Source organism: Schistocerca serialis, chromosome 4 (genome assembly GCF_023864345.2).
Source record: "Schistocerca serialis cubense isolate TAMUIC-IGC-003099 chromosome 4, iqSchSeri2.2, whole genome shotgun sequence".
In the NCBI taxonomy this organism is placed as follows: domain Eukaryota; kingdom Metazoa; phylum Arthropoda; class Insecta; order Orthoptera; family Acrididae; genus Schistocerca; species Schistocerca serialis.
Window position 1 is genome coordinate 754502808 of NC_064641.1, and position 20604 is coordinate 754523411.

Sequence of the window (20604 nt, forward strand, 5' to 3'; positions counted from 1 at the left end):
TCACTCCCTCTGCTAGACCACTTATATAAAAAACATGCATCTTGCAATGAAAATGACTTTTATTTGTAATAACTTCAATAGATATTCAACGGATAGGAAAGGAATTTACTGTGAATGCATATGAAAGCTAAATTTATATGATATTGTCAGATATGAGAAAAATCAATACAAATTAATGCCAGAACGGAACTGTGATTCTTCAACTTCTACAAAATAGTTCACAAGTGAACAGCTGAATGTCAGTGTCCAACGGTTACAATATTTCATGAAGCAACATGTTACCATCATCAGGTGCATTGATCAACAGGTTACCTAGGATTTGATTTGAAGCTTATATCTCCTACCCACATCCTCCTAGTGCACCCTCCAACCTGGTGTCCTGTACACAGTCCACGTACAGGCTCGGGGGTGCATACAGCATCTACATCCCCATCCTCCTCCTGCCACTGACACAAGCTCTGTCCGAAGGTCACACCTAGGGATGCATGCTGCAAGAGTTTCCGTTACTGCTGTTGCTCCACCTGCTCCCTAAAGTTAGTTCGATGTGGGATATTTCCTTCCTCTTATTAATCAGGTAAAGTACAGGTTTCCAGGCCATATTAAGAATGTGGCCACAATCGCAATTGATCAGCCACTCCCTTACTCAATCTCCATATATTCTTTAATGAACGGATCCAGAAGCTATACGTCCATATCAGAAACTTTGTATGGTCATAACCCATTTTGTGTAATTCTGATAGGCAACAATTCTGCAACTCTCAACTTGTTTGTCTACTCCAGTTCGGTGTGCTGTTGGTGTTCTTGGCAATGGCCTTCAACAGAATGCACTGTCTGACCTACGTACAACATGCCACATTGGCAGGGAATCTGACAGACCCTGGATTTCCATAGTCTGAGTTTGTTCTTGACATCGATAATCCTTGCGAAACATCATCAACCACATAGCCAAGCAACTGGATGAGGATGCAGTTTCAGCTCTTAAGAAAGGACCTACTGAGGTAGCTGTGTGACTTACAACTGTAGCTGATGAAGAATTATGTCACGATGAAACCTGTAGTGTTCTTGCTGAACAAAACCTACGAAACCAAAAATGTCTAGCAGGGAGAGTGTGCCATACGGGAACTAAGAAATGATCTAGACATGGTAGTCCTATCAGCAAACAAAGGCAACACAACTATGGTCCTATCTAACTAGAATTACATTGAGAAGATGTGAGGCCTGTTAGAAGACATTGCACATTGGAAGATCAGCACTGAACCTAATAATAGAGGAGAGAGGAAGACCATGTCACTTCTCAATGAATCCGGCTCGCCAGACGAAGTTATTAAGAAGTTACAACAGAGAGCAGGATCCACTGAAATTTTACAGGGTGCCTTTACACCCCATTGTTAGAACCACTGGTGACCGTCACACTCTCTCACTGGTGACCGTCACACTCTCTCAATAAATACCTATAGGATATGCTTTGTCCTTGTGTCGGAAAATGTCCACATCATACTCTCAAGTATGTTGATTTTGTTGGGCATCTTAATAACTTTAAGCTTGAGGTTTCTGACACCCCTATGAGCTTTGACATTCTTTTCACATAGTGTCTTTACAAGAACCCTTAGAATTTAACTGGTTAGAAATTTGACACAGAGGTGACCAACCATTTTAGGCATGTCTTAGTGATTACATAGTTTTTCTTCAACAGCAGTTACTATGAGCAGATGGAAGAAATAGCCTTGGTGGTTCACTTTCACCAGATTTTTCTAACATGTATATGGAATATTTTTCCTGGTATGTGACAATGCTTTTATCATATGGTGAGAAGCAAGCTGAACAATTTACTCATATATTTCAATCACATATACCAGACCTCCAATTATATCATGGAAGTCAGAGTGGACAGAGTGCTCACCTTTCTCTAAGGCCTTGTTAAAAGACAGTACACTGGATCACAGTGTGCACCTTGAGATCACATGGCAACCTGTATTTAACGTGCTGACAGCTTGCCACCACCAAGTGCAGAGGAACAGGGTGCTCAGGATATTGGTACATAGACACGCACCCTCTCTCAAAATGGAAGTCTCAACCAAGAACTTGAACATCTGACAGTGTAACAAAAGAATAGCTACACAGATGGAACATTCCAAGAGCCCTACATCCTACACTGACTGTACAACCAACGGTAACAGAGAAAAACACTAAATGAAGAGTGTCTTCAACTCACCAGATAAAACATGGACATTGCTTGGTAATGTCAAGGACAAACTTTGACTATGGAGGTTGGGTGGGGGGGTTCTATCAGATGCTAATATGGCATGGCACAAATCAGGGAGTGCATACAGTTGAAAATTGTTGCCAAGAACACCAAACTGCAGCAATCTAGCAAGTCAGTGGTCATAGAACACTGCTATCATAAGTAGAAGGGGTGGATTATGACCAAACTGAGGTTCTGACACAGACATCTAACTTCTGAGACTTTGTCGTTAAAGCATCTATCAAGATCCAAGTAAAGGAACTGCTGAGTCATTCTGAAAGTGACTACGTTTTTAATAAACCCTGGGAAACTGTACTTACAAGGGAACATTCTTAAAGTATCAATAAACGATGCTGATGAAACTTGGGGGTTGTGTAGAGGGGGCAGCATAATGCAATACATGTTTTTTTGTTTGTGCCCAATTTCACTTTTAACCCTTTAACTGCTCTGGACATGTTAACATGCGCGCCTTTGTGACTGTCACTGTGTGCTCTGAACATGTTTATGCATGCCACCAGTCCTTCTACCTGGTACTCTGAATGTGTCTATGGGGTCCCAGCGTGCTCTGAACGTGTTTACACACACCACCAATCCTTCTACCTGGTACTCTGAACGTGTCTATGTGTAGACATGTTCAGAGTACCAGGTAGAAGGACTGGTGGCGCGCGTAAACACGTTCAGAGCACACAGGGACAGGCACAAAGTTGCGCGTGTTTAACACGTCCAGAGCAGTTACAGGGTTAAGAGGCAAACCAAGCTCTGAAAGGCAATGAGGCACATTAGGTGTAGAGGGAATATCTTAGAAATTATGATACATAAAATATTTTTTCATATAAATTTTCATATAAATTTGATAAGTAATCAACTTCCTGAAAACTGTATTATCAATTTTTGTAATAATTTGAAATTTTGCAATGTACACTACCACTATTAATTAATTTTGAAAAATGAACACTTTTGTTACAACATAAAATCAAGAAGCTTTCAAGGAACATATATGCATCTGTAATAAAACTTGTTTCTGAAACACCACTTTGGGAAAATAAGCTGCAGTGTGCTGTTGGAGTATTTTCACCATAACTTATTATAATATTTAGATGTATATTATTAGTCTAATTATTTGCTTTACTTATTTTTGCTCTATGTTTTAAATTGTTATTTTAAATTTTACATTCAATTTGTGCGTGTGTACATACATAGATTTTGGGAGTGGTGACTGGGTGGGGGTAAGGAGGTAGCTGTGGCGGGGAGGGAGAGAGATAGTATGGTGGGAGAGGCGGACAGTGAAGTGTTGTAGTTTAGACAGAGGGCAGGACAGAAGGTGCAGAGGGGGGAAGGGGTAAGTGATGAAAAGGAGAGAAATAAAAATAACAATAAAAATAAAAATTAAAAGAAATTAAAAGACTGGGTGTGGCGGTGAAATGACGGCTGTGTAGTGCTGGAATGGGAACAGGGAGGGGGCTGGATGGGTGAGAACAGTGAGTAACGAAGGTTGAGGCCAGGAGGATTTATGGAAATGTAGGATGTACAATGTGTAAACTTTTAGATGGCGGACCTCTCCCTAGTCCTGAATCGGTAGAAGTCGGGAGGCTTCCTGAGGCACGCAGTTTCAACTGCTGCCAACATTACGTAGCTGACTGTGTTGTACAAGGTAGTCATTGTCGTCTGCTTCGTTATTGTTTTACGCTGTACTGTTCTGCATGTTTTTATTGTGCAGTTGTGCTAAACATTATCAAAATGAGTGAAGAGGCAGTTGCTGGCCCATATCGGGAGTCACCAACAACCCCTACCGGTGTTGTTGTCGTTGTGGTCTTCAGTCCTGAGACTGGTTTGATGCAGCTCTCCATGCTACTCTATTCTGTGCAAGCTACTTCATCTCCCAGTACCTACTGCAGCCTACATCCTTCTGAATCTGCTTGGTGTATTCCAGATGCCTAAAATAGACTTTCATGCTTGAGAAGTATGCTGGTGATAGCTCTCAAATAAATTCTCATATTAAAGCAAGTCATCCATGAATTGAGCTCATTGGAGAAAAGCACTGTCACTGATAGTTTAGATCTGTTTACTGTAATACATTAATATTTGAATGTACTATCAAAAATGCTTTCTTTCCATGTTCTTTTTTAGTTTTTCATCAATACTCTTTGTCTTTAAATATGTCTGCTTGTGTCTGTATATGTGTGGATGGATATGTGTGTGTGTGCGAGTGTATACCTGTCCTTTTTTTCCCCCTAAGGTAAGTCTTTCCACTCCCGGGATTGGAATGACTCCTTACCCTTTCCCTTAAAACCCATATCCTTTCGTCTTTCCCTCTCCTTCCCTCTTTCATGATGAGGCAACAGTTTGTTGCGAAAGCTTGAATTTCATGTGTATGTTTGTGTTTGTCCTTTTTTCCCCCTAAGGTAAGTCTTTCCGCTCCCGGGATTGGAATGACTCCTTACCCTCTCCCTTAAAACCCACTTCCTTTCGTCTTCCCCTCTCCTTCCCTCTTTCCTGATGAGGCAACAGTTTGTTGCGAAAGCTTGAATTTTGTGTGTATGTTTGTGTTTGTTTGTGTGTCTATCGACCTGCCAGCGCTTTTGTTCGGTAAGTCACCTCATCTTTGTTTTTATATATATATATATATATATATATATATATATATATATATATATATATATATATATATATATATATATATATATATATATATATATATTTTAATGTACATGATGATTTCAGTTTCGTTTACGAACAACATTTAAAGCGAGTTTTACTTTGAAGCCTTTCGTCTGCTTTCGTGTAAGCATGACGTGCGATTTGTAGTTCCAGCACTGCAACTGGTAGGCATGCCCCCCACCCCCCAACGGCTCCTCTCCTCACCCCTCCCCTCGCCAGCAAATGCTTGCTTCCTCCTCTCCCCGCACTCCCCTCACAACTCTGCCGTCTTACAGTGAACACACTGTATTGCAGGGAAAGTTCCCACCTGCACAATTCAGAAAAGCTGGTGTTGGTGGGAAGGATCCATATGGCACAGGCTGTGAAGCAGTCAATGAGATGAAGGGTATCATGTTCGGCAGTGTTTTCAGCAACAGGGTGGTCCTCTTATTTTTTGGCCACAGTTTGTCGGTAGACGTTCATGTGGACAGACAGCTTGTTGGTTGTCATGCCTACATAGAATGCAGCACAGTGGTTGCACCTTAACTTGTAAATCACATGACTGGTTTCACAGGTAGCCCTGACTTTGATGGGATAGGTGATGTTAGCGACCGGACTGGAGTAGGTGGTGGTAGGAGGATGTATGGGACAGGTCTTGCATCTAGGTCTATTACAGGAATATGAGTCAAGAGGTAAGGGATTGGGAGCAGGGGTTGTGCAAGGATGGACAAGTATATTGCGTAGGTTGGGTGGATGGTGGAATAGCAAGGTAGGAGGGGTAGGAACAATAGTGGGTAGGACATTTCTCATTTCAGGGCACAATGAGAGGTATTGAAACCCTGGCAGAGAATGTAATTCAGTTGCTCCAGTCCCAGATGGTACTGAGCTAGTGGGAGACTGGAAAGATAGGGCACGGGAGATTTGTTTTTGTGCAAGGATGGGAGGATAATTATGGTCTGTGAAGGCTTCAGTGAGACCCTCGGTATATTTAGAGAGGGATTGCTCGTCACTGCAGATGCAACGACCACGGGTGGCTAGACTGTACAGAAGGGACTTCTTGCTATGGAATGGGTGGCAGCTGTTGAAGTGGAGGTATTGCTGGTGGTAGGCATGACAACCAACAAGCTGTCTGTCCACAAGAATGGCTACCGACAAACTGTGGCCAAAAAACAAGTGGAGACCCTGTTGCTGAACATGCTGCCAAACATGAAACCCCTCATCTCAATGACTGCTTCACAGTCTGTGCCACATGGATCCTTCCCATCAACACTAGCTTTTCTGAATTGCACAGGTGGGAACTTTCCCTGCAATATATCCTACACTCCCATAACCCTCCTGTCCTCAACCTTTGTTAGTCACTGTCCTCACCCATCCAGCCCCCTCCCTGTTCCAATTCCAGCACTACACAGCCATCATTTCACCGCCACACCCAGTCTTTTAATTTCTTATTATTTCCTTATTATTCCCTCTGTCTAAACTGCAAAACTTCACTGTTTGCCACTCCCACCATACTATCCCTCCCCCTCCCTGCCCCAGCCTCCTCCTTACCCCCACCCAGTCGCCACTCCCATCATGCACTGGTGCTGCTGCTCGCAGTGTAGTTTCAGCTCTCTGAGACTGCAGACATGTGTGCAAGTTGTGTTTTCATGAGTGTGTGTGTGTGCAGTGTGTATGTGTGTCTACTGCTGACAAAGGCCTTAATGGCCGAAAGCTATGATTGTGTGAAACTTTTTATTGTGCCTATCGCAACTCAGCATCTCCGCTGTATGGTGAGTAGCAACTTTCCTGCCCTGGTATTGTTACATTCCATCCTGGATTTCCCATTGTTTAATACATGCCTTTCGTTAATTGAAAATAATAAGTACCTCATTAGTGTGATACAAAATCATAACAATAATGATACTCTGTAAAGAAATGATTAAAACATAACATTTTTCTTACACCATGCACACAAAATGAATGAAATTTGTTCACATAATATACATGACAAACAACAGAACATAAAACAAAATTCAGCAGGATTTTAAGTTGTTGCTGATTTGTTTCAGTACAATGGTATGCTTTGGCGAAGAGAATTGATTACGTACTAGTGATGATTATATTGGTTCACAAGTGGAGATTGAAATCATAATCACTCAACAGAATTAGAGCCGAAATTTTTCTCACAAATTTATTCTGACATCAAAAGCTGTATAAATCCTGTGGCTGTAACTCTGCTGTTGAGCCCTTTGGATCACCAGATGAAGAAATTCCTTGTCCTCCCGCCTTGTGCTCAGGTGCAATGCTCTGAATGATCCTTTCACATCAGCCACCCCAAGAATCTGAATGATGCTCTGAATATTTCTTTCACACTGACCAAGAATCTAATAATGATACAGATTTTACACCAGCAGTGGAAAAGAAAACTTCTTTCAGACACCTTTTGACCTGGTCAGATGTTTGTTTACCAGATTTCCTTGCTGTCACCAGGACATATTGGGGCTTAAAGAGGTGGTGGTCCAGAATGCTGTACACACCGGTACCTCTAATCCAGTTTGCCCCACTTCTCAATGGTGATTCAGTGTAGATCCCTCAGAGTGGTTGGCAGGTCACGTCGTCCATAAACAGCCCTTTTCAATCTATCCCAGGCATGTCCGATAGGGTTCCTGTCTGGAGAACATGCTGGCCACTAATGAGATTTTCACTCTGCAGCAGAGTGTGTGCTGATATAAAACTTCCTGGCAGATTAAAACTGTGTGCCGGACCGAGACTCGAACTCGGGACCTTTGCCTTTCGCGGGTAAGTGCTCTACCAACTGAGCTACCCAAGCACGACTCACACCCCATCCCCACAGCTTTACTTCTGCCAGTACCTCGTCTCCTACCTTCCAAACTTTACAGAAGCTCTCCTGCAAACCTTGCACAACTAGCACTCCTGAAAGAAAGGATATTGTGGAGACATGGCTTAGCCACAGCCTGGGGGATGTTTCCATAATGAGATTTTCGCTCTGCAGCGAAGTGTGCACTGATATGAAACTTCCTGGCAGATTAAAACTGCATGCCGGACCGAGACTCGAACTCGGGACCTTTGCCTTTTGCGGGCAAGTGCTCTAGCAACTTCTGTAAAGTTTGGAAGGTAGGAGACGAGGTACTGGCAGAAGTAAAGCTGTGAGAATGGGGCGTGAGTCATGCTTGGGTAGCTCAGTTGGTAGAGCACTTGCCCACAAAAGGCAAAGGTCTCGAGCTCGAGTCTCGGTCCGGCACACAGTTTTAATCTGCCAGGAAGTTTCATGCTGGCCACTAGTCAAGCGATGATGTTATCCTGAAGGAAGTCATTTACAAGATGTGGATGATGGGGGTGTGAATTGTCATCCATCAAGACGAATGCCTCACTAATATGCTGCTGATATGGTTGCACTATTAGTTGGAGGATGGCATTCACGTATCGTACAGCCATTACGGCGCCTTCCCTGGCCACCACTGGCATACATTTGCTCCACATAATGCCATCCCAAAACAGCAGGGAACCCCCACCTTGCTGCACTCATTAGACAGTGTGTCTAAGGCATTCAACCTGACTGGGTTGCCTCCAAACACGTCGATGATTGTCTGGTTGAGGGCATATGCGACACTCATCAGTGAAGAAAACGTGATGCCAATCCTGAGCGGTCCATTTGGCATGTTGTTCAGCCCATCTGTAGCGCGCTGCATGGTGTTGTGGTTGCAAAGATGAAAGATGGACCTCACCACGGACATTGGGAGTGAGGTTGCGGATTATGCAGTCTATTGCGTACTGTTTGAGTCATAACATGATGTCCTGTGGCTGCACGAAAAGCATTATTCAACATAGTGGCATTGCTGTCAGGGTTCCTCTGAGCCATAATCCACAGGTAGCGGTCATCCACTGCAGTAGTAGCCCTTGGGCAGCCTGAGCGAGGCACGTCATCAACAGTTCCTGTCTCTCTGTATATATTTCGTGTCCGAACAACATTGCTTTGGTTGACTCTGAAATGTCTGGACATTTTCCTTGTTGAGAGCCCTTCCTGGCACAAAGTAACATTGAGGACGTGATCGAAGTACAGGCATGGCTGAACTATGGTCAACATGAGCCGTGTACCTCCTTCCCTGTGGAATGAATGGAACTGATCGGCTGTTTGACCCCTCCTACTAATAGGTGCTGCTCATTCATGGTTGTTTACATCTTTGGGTGGGTTTAGTGACAACTCTGAACAGTCAAAGTGACTGTGTCTGTGATACAATATCTACAGTCAAGTTCTGGGAACTGGGGCAATGCAAAACTTTTTTTAATGTGTGAATGTATTGCATTATTTTGCCCATTTTACATACCTGTTGAGTACCATCAAGACTGTTTATTGACACTTGGAAAAGTTCCTTTGCTAGTTTGATAAGAAGAGGAAGGAAATACCCCACAATGAACTGAATTTGGCCTCCAGTGGAACAATGGCAATAGCAGAGATGCTGCCTGTGTGCATCCCTGAGTGTGAATCTCATATGAAGTGAGTTGTCAGTGGGAGGGGGCATGGAAGAGATGTTGTACATGCAACGATGTCTGGGCACAGACCATGTACAGTGTTACGTCAGAGGGAAGAAAAGTGAGGGGGGAGAGGGTCGGGGGAAACAAGCCCTACAACTGCTCCTTGGCAATACACCTGCTCCTAGCCAATCACTTCATTAGCACAGCTGACGACAGCAATGTGGTTGGATACCAAAATACTGGGTGCACTGAACACTGAAGTCTGGCTGTTCACCTGTGAACTATTTTGTCAGAAAGAAATCGTTGGCATAAACAGATTACACAGCAATAATGGGTCACAAGTGGTAGGCACTCATAGACATAGTAACTGCAACAGGCACTACTCAAAATGCTGCTAGCCTGAACTCAATAAAAAAAAATTGTATATGCACTTATGTCATTATAAGGTGTATATGTATATGTCACTATAAGATGCTTCACAAGAGTTTGAGAATTTCTTTTGGAAACGGAAAATTTTGAAAAATGTTTCCGCCATTTTTAGCAATATATAATCTTCTGATTGCATAAACAACTGTTGCAGGTTGTTTAATGCTGTAAATAAGCCTATCATATTCTATAAGCAGCTGTTTGCTGCCGTTTGCAATCTTCTGGTCACTGTGTTGTTCAGGGCAATCTATTACAAAAACATCTTGTTCCACTATGGTGTCAGAGGAACACAATTTTAATATGCAATCAATACTCATTCTAAATGAAGTACGCCTGTTCCAAACAGTCAGCCTGAGATCCATAATGAGAATCACACATGTACAGGGTTTAATTGCCAGGTGGCTTTCTAAAGAGAGAGACTTCTGAATTTTAAAAAAATTTTAATAATTTAAAATCAGATGGGAAAAACAGTTATCAAAACATAAAATACATTTGAATGATGCTGTTTCTCCAAAAAATGTTTTATCCATGGACCACAATGTGAAGAATTGTGGTTTTGAGGATATAATACTGCAATCATTAAAGACATACAAGACTTTCTCAGGAGCCTTTGATGTTCTCATCAGTGGATCTCACTAAAACAAAGGGAATGAAAAACACTGCCTGGTGAAAAAAGAGCAGAGCTCAAAAGGGCAGGAAGAAACAGAATGAAATGGTGCAGCATGTCATGTTATTTCAGTGATTACAAAATTGAGTAAAATTAGAAAGAACTTGGCAGTATGGGCCCACTTATCAATATGATGTTGCACTCTTTGTGGCTTAGATGGATATACTGATTCAATAGGGAAGGGTACCTAGAGCTGTTGTATCCTCTGCTGAGGTGAGCTGGCCCACAACTGTTGTAAATGGCCCGTGATATCGCGGAACTGGCACTAGGATAGAGTCGACTTCCACACTGGTCCCACACATGTTCTATTAGGGAAAGCTCTCAGTATCTTACTGGCACAGGTGTAACTGTCTGCCAACTTAGCTGGGTGGTAATGCGCTTGCCTGCGACACATTGGGCCCTGGGTTCGATTCCTGGCCATGTCGAATATTTTCTCTGCTCAGGGACTGGGTGTTGTGTTGTCCTCATCATCATTTCATCCTCATCATCAGCCACAAGTTGCCCAATGTGGCGCCAACTGAAATAAGACTTGCACTTGGGGGCCAAACCAGAATGGGACATCCCAGCCAACAGCGCCATACAATAATTTCACACGTGTACCACAACATCCCCCCCCCCCCCCCCCCAACCTCCCAAGAACCAGGGACCTTGCCTTAGTGGGAAGGCTTGTGTGCATCAGCAATACAGATGGCCATACCATGGGTGCAACCACAATGGAGGGGTATCTGTTGAGAGGCCAGACAAACATGTGTTTCCTGAAGAAGGGCAGCAGCCTTTTCAATAGTTTCATGGGCAACAGTCTGGATGATTGACTGATCTGACCTTGTAACACTAACCAAAACGGCCTTGCTGTGCTGGTACTGCGAACAGCTGAAAGCAAGAATTAACTACAGGTGTAATTTTTCCCGAGGGCATGCAGATTTACTGTATGATTAAATGATGATGGCGTCCTCTTGGGTAAAATATTCCAGAGGTAAAATAGTCCCCCATTCCAATCTCCGGATGGGAACTACTCAAGAGGACATCATTATCAGGAGAAAGAAAACTGGTGTTATCGGATTGGAGCATGGAATGTCAGATCCCTTAATCGAGCAGGTAGGTTAGAAAATTTAAAAAGGGAAATGGATAGGTTAAAGTTAGATATAGTGGGAATTAGTGAAGTTTGGTGGCAGGGGGAACAAGACTTTTGGTCAGGTGAATACAGGGTTATAAATACAAAATCAAATAGTGGTAATGCCGGAGTAGGTTTAAAAATGAATAAAAAAAATAGGAGTTGGTGTAAGCTACTACAAACAGCATAGTGAATGCATTATTGTGGCCAAGACAGACACGAAGCCCACGCCTACTACAGTAGTACAAGTTTATATGACAACTAGCTCTGCAGATGATGAAGAAATTGATGAAATGTATGATGAAATAAAAGAAATTATTCAGGTAGTGAGGGGAGATGAAAATTTAATACTCATGGGTGACTGGAATTCGATAAGAGGAAAAGGGAGAGAAGGAAACATAGTAGGTGAATATGGATTGGGGGCAAGAAATGAAAGAGGAAGCCGCCTGGCAGAACTTTGCACAGAGCATAACATAATCATAGCTAACACTTGGTTCAAGAATCATGAAAGAAGGTTGTATACATGGAAGAATCCTGGAGGTACTAGAAGTTATCAGATAGATTATATAATGGTAAGGCAGAGATTTAGGAACCAGGTTTTAAATTATAAGACATTTCCAGGGGCAGATGTGGACTCTGACCACAATCTATTGGTTATGAACTGTAGGTTAAAACTGAAGAAACTGCAAAAAGGTGGGAATTTAAGGAGATGGGACCCGGATAAACTGACTAAACCAGAGGTTGTACAGAGTTTCAGGGAGAGCATAAGGGAGCAATTGACAGGAATGGGGGAAATAAATGCAGTAGAAGAAGAATGGGTAGCCTTGAGGGATGAAGTAGTGAAAGCAGCAGAGGATCAAGTAGGTAAAAAGATGAGGGCTAGTAGAAATCCTTGGGAACAGAAGAGATACTGAAGTTAATTGATGAAAGGAGAAAATAAAATATAAAAATGCAGTAAATGAAGCAGGCAAAAAGGAATACAAACGTTTCAAAAATGAGCTCGACAGGAAGTGGAAAATGGCTAAGCAAGGATGGCTAGAGGACAAATGTAAGGATGTAGGGGCTTATCTCACTAGAGTTAACATAGATACTGCCTACAGGAAAATTAAAGAGACCTTTGGAGAAAAGAGAACCACTTGTATGAATATCAAGAGCTCAGATGGCAACCCAGTTCTAAGCAAAGAATGGAAAGCAGAAAGGTGGAAGGAGTATATAGAGGGTCTATACAAGGGTGATGTACTTGAGGACAATATTATGGAAATGGAAGAGTATGTAGATGAAGATGAAATGAGAGATATGATACTGCGTGAAGAGTTTGACAGAGCACTGAAAGACCTGAGTCGAAAGAAGGCCCCGGGAGTAGACAACATTACAGTAGAACTACTGACAGCCTTGGGAGAGCCAGTCCTGACAAAACTCTACCATCGGGTGAGCAAGATGTATGACACAGGCAAAATACCCTCAGACTTCAAGAAGAATATAATAATTCCAATCCCAAAGAAAACAGAGGTTGACAGATGCAAAAATTACCGAACTATCAGTTTAACAAGTCATGGATGCAAAATACTAATGCGAATTCTTTACAGACAAATGGAAAACTAGTAGAAGCCGACCTCAGGGGAGATCAGTTTGGATTCCATAGAAACAGTGGAAGACGTGAGGCAATACTGACCCTACGACTTATCTTGGAAGCTAGATTAAGGAAAGGCAAACCTACATTTCTAGCATATGTAGCTTTTGACAATGTTGACTGGAATACTCTCTTTCAAATTCTGAAGGTAGCAGGGATAAAATACAGGGAGCGAAAGCTATTTACAATTTGTACAGAAACCAGAAGGCAGTTATAAGAGTCGAAGGACATGAAAGGGAAGCAATGGTTGGGAAGGGAGTGAGACAGGGTTGTAGCCTCTCCTCAATGTTATTCAATTTGTATATTGAGCAAGCAGTAAGAAAACAAAAGAAAAATTCGAAGTAGGTATTAAAATCCATGGAGGTGGTGGTGGTGGTTAGTTTTAACGTCCCGTCGACAACGAGGTCATTAGCGACGGAGCGCAAGCTCGGGTTAGGGAAGGATTGGGAAGGAAATCGACCGTGCCCTTTCAAAGGAACCATCCCGGCATTTGCCTGAAACGATTTAGGGAATTCACGGAAAACCTAAATCAGGATGGCTGGAGACGGGATTGATCCGTCGTCCTCCCGAATGCGAGTCCAGTGTGCTAACCACTGCGCCACCTCGCTCAGTAAAATCCATGGAGAAGAAATAAAAACTTTGAGGTTCACCAGTGACATTGTAATTCTGTCAGAGACAGCAAAGGACTTGGAAGATCAGTTGAACGGAATCGACACTGTCTTGAAAGGATATACAAGATGAACATCAACAAAAGCAAAATGAGGATAATGGAATGTAGTCGAATTAAGTCAGATGATGCTAAGGGAATTAGATTAGGAAATGAGACACTTAAAGTGGTAAAGGAGTTTTGCTGTTTGGGGAGCAAAATAACTGATGATGGTCGAAGTCGAGAGGAAATAAAATGTAGACTGGCAATGGCAAGGAAAGTGTTTCTGAAGAAGAGAAATTTGTTAATATCGAGTATAGCTTTAAGTGTCAGGAAGTCATTTCTGAAAGTATTTGTATGGAGTGTAGCCATGTATGGAAATGAAATATGGACAATAAATAGTTTAGACAAGAAGAGAATACAAGCTTTCGAAATGTGGTGCTACAGAAGAATGCTGAAAATTATATGGGTAGATCACATTACTAATGAGGAAGTATTGAATAGAATTGGGCAGAAGAGGAATTTGTGGCACAACTTGACTAGAAGAAGGGATCAGTTGGTAGGACATGTTCTGAGGCATCAAGGGATCACCAATTTAGTATTGGAAGGCAGTGTGGAGGGTAAAAATAGTAGAGGGAGAGCAAGAGATGAATACACTAAGCAGATTCAGAAGGATGTAGGTTGCAGTAGGTACTGGGAGATGAAGAAGCTTGCACAGGATAGAGTAGCATGGAGAGCTGCATCAAACCAGTCTCAGGACTGAAGTCCACAACAACAACAACAACAACAACAAGAACCGCAACATCACACAGACAGTTCACAGAGACACATGCCAAGTGCGGACAAGCACTGTTTTGTTGAAAAGTGGTGCCACAGTTATGTCTCAAGAGATAACATGTGAGGACGCAGGATGCCTGTGACATACCACTGTGCTGTCAGCGTTTCCCTAAACACTACCCGCCACAACCTGAAGTCATACATGATGGCTCCCCACACTGTGAAGCCAGTACTAACTCTGGTACGCCTCTCCAAAACATTGGATGAATGGAACTTCTCCCCAGACTATCGTCATACTTGCTGATGATGGACATTTGGGGAAGCGTACAACACGAGTCATTGCAGATCACAAAGTGGCACCATATATCAGCAGTCCTAGCTTCTTGGTCATGGCACCACTCCACAGACATCCATTTGTGCTGTGGTGTTTATGACAGCCTATGCATGGGATGGTAATTCCATAGCCCTGCTGCCGCTAGTCTCCGATCATGGTATGGGGTAAGACAGAGAAAGTTGCAAGGAGTCCATTACTTGTTCTTGGATGGCAGATACTGGTGTGAAGGAATTAAAAAGTGCTTCATGCACAATATGGTAATCCTCCCTTGTGGTGGTCAGACATGGCCAACTGAAACCTTGATGTCAAGTGTGCCTGCCCTCAAATTCCCATTCATTCCAACATTGGTCCACTGTCACATCTGAATACTCCACAAAACTATTCAACCAGCTTGTCGAATGGTATCTCACAATGGTGCCCCTTCCAAATTCTGTCAGGTGCTGTCTTACATGAGTATGCAGCATCTCTGTATCCTCCACAGTGACCATTAAACATCTGATGCTGCTCATGTCCTTTGTATACCCTGATAGGCCTGGTAAGAAGAAAATTAAACATGAAGAACACTAATGCACTCTGGTGGCTGTTCTACCCACTGCAGAGAACTGAAACTCTAATCATTTACATACCCGCTGATGGTATGTATGTGTATGAAGTTACACTGACACCCATTCATGTCTTCTGGGTGCTTCACTTTCTGTCATTCAGTGCAGATTGCCTGAAACTTTTATACACACTTCTATATATACATCTGATAAATTGCATATGCATGTCCATGTAGTAATAATACGTGTGCTGACCAGTCAGATATCATAACAATTAATGATGTATGTATTTTGGGAAATATACTGAAGTTTAAGAGTGAATTAAAAAAAAAGATTTATGTTGTTTTTTAAAACTAGGTCATATTTTAAATGACGTTAAAACCATAACATCATACAACCATCATTTTATAATGTTTCCAAATCTGACTTATTTCAGATACTCTATCAGAAACTACTCTTAGTGGCATCTATGGAACATGATTCATGTTATTTAATGTAAAGAAATCACAGTTGCTCATGCATAAATTAATTACACTTAATGCAGTGGATATTATAAGTGGCATTAAAAAAGAAACAACCTGGAGGCATAATTACAGAAACCAGTACCTGTATGTAAGAAGTATTGACCCTGGCTGTTAAGACACTTGTCCCACTATGAAACAAGGCAGCGAATGGCTGTCTCACAAAATTCCTGGGGCTGCAATGTTAAGCAGTTCCGCACGTACAGCTGGACGTCGTCGTCCGAGGTGAATCGTTTGCCCCTCAGAGCCTTTTTAAAGGGACCAAAAATGGTGTAATCACAGGGAGAGAGGTCCAGACTGTATGGAGGGTGGCCAACAACCTCCCATTTGAATTTCTGCAGGAGTGCCGTGACTGTGTTGGTCGTATAAGGGTTTGCACTGTCATGGAGCAGAATGCCCCCATGTGTGAGATTGCCTGGTTGTTTTGATTTGATCACTTGGCGAAGGTTGGTCAAGTTTTGTCAGTAACACTGAGCATTCACTGTTGTCCGATCCTGCATGAAGTGAATCAGAAGGGGGCCGTCTTGGACAAAGAAGAATGTCAGCATAACGATTCACTTCAGACGATGACGTCCAGCTGTACATGCGGAACTGGTTAACATCGCAGCCCGGGAATTTTACGAGACAGCCATTCACCGCCTTGTGTCACAGTGGGACAAGCCACGGTCAATACTTCCAACATACAGTAATGGTTTCTGTAATTATGCCTCCGGCTCATTTCTTTTTGAATGTCCCTTATATTTTAGTCTTCATACAACATCCAACAAAAGCTCATTCACTTATGCAGCCATGCAATTATAAGTATCCATGTTTGTGTGTGTCTTAGTCAGTCAGCTCTAAGAAAGAATGTTGAAATCTCAGCAACAATTTGCGTCTTGTTTCTGTGCATTTTAGCATCTCAAAACCTTAAAAGCACATTGAATGGTTACCTTTAATTCTTTCATTATTTGTATTTCACTCGGGATTTTCTAGTATGATAGAAAACATATGGCTAGTTTAAGACAAAAGTTAAATTAACTGCCTTCAGAAATAGTTGTTCACTACCATTAATGGCTTTTTTAAATGGCTGTCTGCAGTTTCACACACATAATTCATCTGACATAGGGAAACATGCATGATGTAATAATAAGAATGGTCACATTATTAGCTAAACTTCATGAGACCATGAAATCTTGTCATTATTTCTTGATGGTAAAACTGAATTTCAGGTAATCTGTTAGGGTTTTAATCATGAGTGATTTAATATAGAACAAGTAATATATATCAACAAAGGTTCTTGCAGTAAGAATGCCCTTAGGGTTTTACAAAAGAGTAAGTATGATAACTTGTCTTTTACTTTGTATGGAAGTCTATTGTAAAATTGTATATTGCTGCTTAGTGTGGAGGTTTTATAGGCTGGTGTCCTTATTGACTGGACATGAAAATTTTCCTTTTGTCTTGTATCATGTTCAAGGAAATTAAAATTTTCATTTACATCTTTTAAATTCTTTCTAATATATTTACAGATTTCTAGTATATACCTACAGGGAAGAGGGACAATTGATGACTTTTGAAAAAGGCGTTTGCAAGAATCTGTTTGTCGAGCATGTTGCATTGCTCTTACAGTTCTTTTTTGAGTTCAGAATATGACTGAACTAGGTGGTGTATTTTCCAAGAATATAATTCTGTACAGTAGGATGCTGTGGAATTGGGCAAAGTAGGCAGTTTGGACAATGGTATAATTTGCTTTGACAGAGTGTAAACGCAGACTGTAACATATTTTATTTAGTGTTCAATTAATTTTGTTTATATGTGTGTGCCATTTGAAGTGATTTTGAAGCCATAAGCCGAAAAAAACTTTGTTTACAGAGAAGATGAAATTTTGTTGTCAAACTGGTGCAGTATGCATCACATTTTAAACAGAAATTTAGGAATGTTGTTTTAATCTTGACAATTTTCCTGAAACTTTTACAGTTGTTATAATTTAGTTTGAATGTTCACTCGATTACATGGTCTAAATTTTGTGCATTATTTTTAAAATATGAAATGTGCCTAATGCTATGCCATAAATGAAACACTACAAGAGCATTTATAGGTGCATATATGAGGAAAAAATGAAAAAAATGAGAATGAGAATTATATATATATCAAATGCAATGAGATATTTAACAATTCATGCAACATTACCACTGTCCGCATTGTTTCACAATTGGTTTGTAATGTATATATCAAATATGATAAATTTATGTAACACAATTGGTGGTACAATGGACTTCTATTTTACTGCCATACAAACATAATGGCCCAAAGTCAAAGCCTGATCCTCGTATCTACAACGTTTCAGAGCTATACTTTCTGACATGTTGCGCTGGGAATAAAATAATGTCATGTATTTGTCTGTACAAGAGTATTCTGTTGCTATTAGAACAAGTACATCACTTCATTAAAAGTGAAAACAGCAGATCCCCCTCCATTAACCCAGTTGTATAGAGTATTTACTGACACATATAGAGGACTCAAATACCACTTTTCACAATGGCCATTCCTTATTCTTTCATGAAACCTGTCATAAGCTTCACGTGTGACGTTATGAATAGAGAACTATGAGTATCAGAAAGAATTTCAAAGTCCATAGACAACACTTGCAAACAGTATTGCCCATTTACACCAAAAACCAAGTCCAAGTTCTATGAGAGTAACTACTTCTACTACTACTACTACTACTACTATGTGATCAGGCCCAGTGGACCACACGCATCTACTAATTTCCTCCTCCACTGTATTCTGTCCATTGCTGCTATCTGCCATTCGTTCACATCTATTGACACTTGGATTAAATCTTCATGGAGTCCATCCCTCCAACGCTTCTTGGATCTCCCTGGCGGTCTCTTTCCTGTAGGTGTGAAATCCAGGAGCTTCCGAGGCCATCTGTGATTCTCCATCCAGGCCACATGGCCGGCCCACTGCATTTGTTTGGCTTTGACAGTTCCTGCTATGTTGGGCTGCTGGTATAGTTCCTCAAGTTCTTGGTTGTATCTGATCATCCATTCCCCTGTATCTGCATCCAGAACCAGACAGAAGATCTTCCGAAGCACTTTTCTCTAAAAAACAAAGAGCTTATGGAAGTCCTGTTTCCGGATACTCCATGTCTCACAGCCAAATAGAACAACAGACTGGATCAGGGTTTTGTACAGTCGAATCTTGAGCTGTCTGGAGAGATATTTGGACTGAAGCAGTTCAGCTAGGCTGTGGTAAGATCAGTTTCCTGCTTGTATTCTGGCACTGATCTCTGCTTCACATGACGAGTTCTCAATGAAAAGTGCCCCTAGGTATTTGAATTCTTGCACTCTCTTGTAGGAATGGTCCCCAACCTGCAGTGATTGTAGATGATCAGCAGTCTGACAATGACCACGCGTCATAACGAGGTATTCAGTCTTGGCTTCATTTATGTTTAGCCCAAATTTGCTGGCAGCCTCCTATAGTGCTTTGGTCATTTGCTCCAATTCCTCTTCCAACTTAGAGAATAAACAGATGTCGTCTGCACAGGCTAAGTATGTCAATCTCTTTCCTTCGATATCAATCCCTTCGTTCTCTTGGAAGGTCTCACGTACGATCTTCTCGAGGGCAAAGTTGAACAGCATAGGGGACAAGCCATCTCCTTGCCTGAGTCCTGCCACAATTTCAAACTCCTCAGTTACGAGATTTCCCATCTTCACCTTTGCACGTGTTTCGTTCAGACAGATCTTCATCAGATTGATGAGTTTCTCTGCTATGGCAAACTCCCTTAAACAGTTGAGCAGGCTCTTGCGATGTGTGCAATCATAGGCCTTCTTAAAATCAACGAATAAAATATGCAAATCTTTACCATATTCACCCAGTTTCTCAGTGAGCTGCCGGAGACTGAAGATGTGATCTACTGTTGACCGTCCTGGCCGCAAACCTCCCTGGTACTCCCCAATCACTGATTCTGCCACCGGCTGAATTCTATGTATGAGGCAATTGGACAGGTACTTACAGCAGACGTTAAGCAGGGCGATTCCTCGATAGTTGTCAGTTTGTCGCCCTTCTTATGTATTGGACAAATCAGAGCTGTTTTCCATTCTGCTGGTAGTTCTTCTTTGGTCCATATTGCCTGTATCAGTCAGTGTATTTTTTCTGCAAGTTTCTCTCCTCCTGCCAGGATCATTTCAGCCTGTATTCCATCTTCGCCTGGACTCTTATTCTGTTTAAGGTGTCTGATTCTGGTTTTTATCTCATCCTGGGTAGGTGGGGTTTGTCTGCATTGGCTGTAATTGGGTACTGGAAATCAAACTGCAGTTCAGGTTCATCACAATTTAGCAGCTGTCGAAAGTATTCTTTCCATCTCTCAGCTATGTCCCTATCATTCGTCAGGATCTTATAACGGGAATCTTTGACAAATTTCTGCTTGGCCTGGTGACCTTTGCAGAGATACTTCACCTTCAGAAACATGTCCCTATTCTTTCATCCTCTGAAGTCTGTTTATGCTTCAGTGATGATATTCTTTATGTATTTCCTCTTTGCTCTTCTCAGAATTGCTTGCGTAGTCTTTCGGACTTCCTCAAATTGTGCTTTGGCCTGTGCCAGATTTGTCCCCTTTA

At 41.8% G+C, this 20604-nt stretch overlaps 1 protein-coding gene across 1 annotated transcript in view; it reads right to left on the reverse strand.

The window, feature by feature from the left end:
- The window catches only part of LOC126474748 (dynein beta chain, ciliary-like), a 734368-nt gene that overhangs the window by 312413 nt on the left and 401351 nt on the right, over positions 1-20604 (reverse strand). The window lies entirely within an intron of this gene.